This window comes from Callospermophilus lateralis, chromosome 16 (assembly GCF_048772815.1).
Source record: "Callospermophilus lateralis isolate mCalLat2 chromosome 16, mCalLat2.hap1, whole genome shotgun sequence".
Classification (NCBI taxonomy): Eukaryota; Metazoa; Chordata; class Mammalia; order Rodentia; family Sciuridae; genus Callospermophilus; species Callospermophilus lateralis.
Window position 1 is genome coordinate 68,216,931 of NC_135320.1, and position 3,826 is coordinate 68,220,756.

Sequence of the window (3,826 nt, forward strand, 5' to 3'; positions counted from 1 at the left end):
AGAAGAAAGAATCAACACACTTGAACATAGATCGTTTATGTAGACTTGGTCCGAGGATCCAAAAGGAAAGAAATAAAGTAAAAAGAAGTATTTAAAAATCCTCATTGACCTGTACAATACCACCAAGCAAAGTAGCAAACACATAAAATTCTCTAAGAAGAGAAAAGAGACAGAATAAATATTTCAAGAAATAAAGTCCTAAAGCTTGTCGTGTTTTATTTAAAAAAATAACCACCACGAAACTTAAAGAATTCCAAGAAGTAATCCTCATAGAGAGATATACTCAAACATAGTATTGTCAAACTGTCTAAAAGGAAAATCTTGCAATCAAAAATAGAGAAGAAAGTTAATAAAATGTCCTTGGGCTTCATATATCGTATCACAAATGAAAATATTTCATCCTTTATTATGAATGAATAACATTCCATTGTGTATATTTTCCACATTTTCTCTATTATTCATCTGTTGATGGATATTGAGGTTTATTCCATATCTTGGCTATTCTGAATAATGCTGAAAAGATATGATAATGAAAAAATAGTTTTATTTCTTTTGTCTATATACACAAGGAATTGATGAATACTAGGGTAGTCCTACTTTTAATTTTTTGAGTAACCTCCATAATGATTATGCTCATTTACCTTCCCATGGATGGTATGAAAGTTTTCCTTATCTCTACCTACTTTCCCACACTAATTTTCTTTGGTATTTTTTGTAATAAATTTCCTAACAAGAGATGCTGCCTGATTTCAAGGCAGGCAAAACCTAAGAAAGTTGATCTCACAGAACTAGAGTATAAAATGGTGATAAGGAGGGATTGGGAAAATTTGGGGTGGGTAGGTCAGTGATGGTGATCAAAGACTAAACTTTCTGGTAGACAGGGAAAAATTCCAGGGATTTATTGTAAAATGATGATATAATTAATAACAATATACTGTATTCTTGAAAAAATAACTAGTAGATGTTAAATGTTTTCATCACACAAATGATAACTACATGAGGCATGTGTTAATTAGCTAAATCTAGTTATTCCACAATATATCTATACTTTAAAATGTCACGATGTACACAATAATTCATAATTTATACAATTTTAAGTCAATTAAAAATAAAACATTAAATAAATGATTACTTACATTAAAATCACATTATCCTATATTTTTGTCATTGTATAGTTGTAAAATCTGTTTTTATAAAAAATTTGAGAAATAACTCATGAAGTACACAGAATCTTCAACAGTAAACTTTTCATCTTTGAATAGTCAACTTCTCATCAGAAATAATATAGGTTAGAAGACAGTGTGATGAAATACTGAAAGTGATAAGAGACAAGAAGGTAAATTAAGAACCAGTATGCATCAATCTTATCTTTCAAAAACAAAGGAGAAAATTAGGATTGTGGCTCAATGTTAAAATGCATGCCTGGCATGTATGAGGCACTCTCGGTTCAATTCTCAGCAACACATATAATAAATAAAATAAAGGTTCAAGTTAAAAAAATATTAAAAAGAAAAACCAAGGAGAAATTGAAATGTTCTGATATAAACCAAAAGTGAGAAAATTTATTGCTAGCAGCTAGAAGAAGACTTGCCCTACAAGAAACACATATTTTCAGGCTGAAAAGAAAAATCTCTTAGAGTTTAATTAATTATGATACACACAAATAAATAAAGGTCACTGGTAAATATGAATATACAGGTAAATCTAAAAGAAAGTACAAGAGTGCTTTAATTTGTATTTCTCTCCTATTATATTTAAAAGCAAATACTTAATGTGATATTTACAAAATAGACTCAACGTATAACAACATAACTTGCATGGTTCTATTGACACTAGTAAGGAGTAAAAAGGTCAAAGTCTTTCTGTGTACTATTTAAATTAATAAAAATCTGTTGTTTAAAATTATATAATAATAATCCCCAAGTCAACCACAGAAACAAAAATTTTAAGTATTGTAGTAAAATAAATAAGAAGAGATTTAAAGTATTGTACAATCTACTTAATACAGTCAGTAATGAAAAAGATAAAAAATAACAAAGTATGTAGAAAAAATGGCAAAATAGCAGACATAAATTCTACATTGTCAGTAAATGCATCAATACAAATGTTGTAAACAAATCAGTAAAATAGACTGAGTGGAGGGGAAAACACATTTGGCTCAAAATGATAAATAGGTTTAAGTAAGAAAAAAAATGGAAAGGATATACTATGCAAAGTGACCCCAAAGAGAGATGACATGGCTTTATTAATTTCAAGCAATTAAAACTGATGAAAACTGTTATTGGACATACAAGGATATGTTATACTGATAAAAGTGTCAACAAACCAATCATAGTCATAGCTGAATGCAGGTTAGCATTTTCGGATTCAAGATATCTTATTTCTGACACTATTATTTGTCCATATCCAAGTTTTGTTTTTAAAGCCTTATCATGAATTTTGACGCCAAGACATGTTCTAATTATGCTTTATTTGATTCCTCTGTTTTTTTTCCACCTGAATCATGTCATAAGAAGATTCTAGATGAGAATAAGCTATACCTTTTATTTGAAAAGAGTAAAAGGGATGATTAAATGGAAAAGAAACAATGCATGTTATGCCAACCCTTGACATAACCCCAGGTAATTAATTTGATAAGATCAAACATATGTGATTGCCATTTTTGGAGATAAGATATTTTAACATGTGCAAATTTGTATGCTTCAATATTAACAAGAAAGAGTAGGTATAGAAATACTATTCCCAGAGAATATTTGTATATCCTAGAGTTACACATACACATCACTTGTAGAATGAAGCACTGTATCATGATTTGTGTGTGTCTCTTCCCCAACTAATCTTTAAAGTAGTGGGCCATGTCTTATATATTTTTAAATCCCAAAATACAGAGCAAAATAACAACATTAAAGATGTTAAATAAATCATTAAATAAATACATTAAAATTCCCATTTCCCTTTACTTTTCAGCAGAATTTTCCAGCATCATCTCACATAATATCTTCTTTACTTTCTTTCATGTTCTCAGACATACTTAGATTGACTTTCACCAGAATATTGGTTTCTACCAATATTCTTCTTTTTGTTCTTCACTGAATATTTTTTATTTCTTTAACTCATATTCATTATTTAAATTGTCTTTTATTTCTTCATAGGTACTTATCCTTACCATTCTTCCAACATTAATAATATATGTGTGTGTGTGTGTGTGTGTGTGTGTGTGTGTGTGTGTATGCATGCATGTGTGCGTGCATGAGATAAACAGTACAGGAGAATTTACTCTTATTTATTATTAAAACTATTTAATCAAATATTTCAATGGAAAAAAAGAAACTTCCTTAATTTTTATCTATTTAAAATATAATTTAAGTATCATGAACTGAGATGAGAAAAGGATGATATAAAAATATATCATATGGTTTTAGAAAGAAAGCAAATAATATAACAAATTTTAACTTCCAAAGCTTTTATGTTATACTTATCTGCATAAGTGCATGACATATATATGTATGTATTCAGAAAAACACAATCAAGTGATAGTATAAAAGCTTAATATTGGTCTGGGATTGTGGCTCAGTGGTACAGCGCTCACCTAGCACGTGTGAGGCCCTGGGTTTAATCCTCAGCACCATGTAAAAATAAATACATAAAATGAAGGTATTGTGTCCAACTACAACTAAAAAAAATATTTTAAAAAGCTTAATATTGAAGATTCCAGTGGTGCGGGCCTGGAGTGCAGGCCCAATTGCGCCACAGACACGAGCTCCATTCTGCTTCGGTCCGTGTCCCTCCCTGGGCCGGGCTGGCACACTTGTCTTTCTCTTCCCTC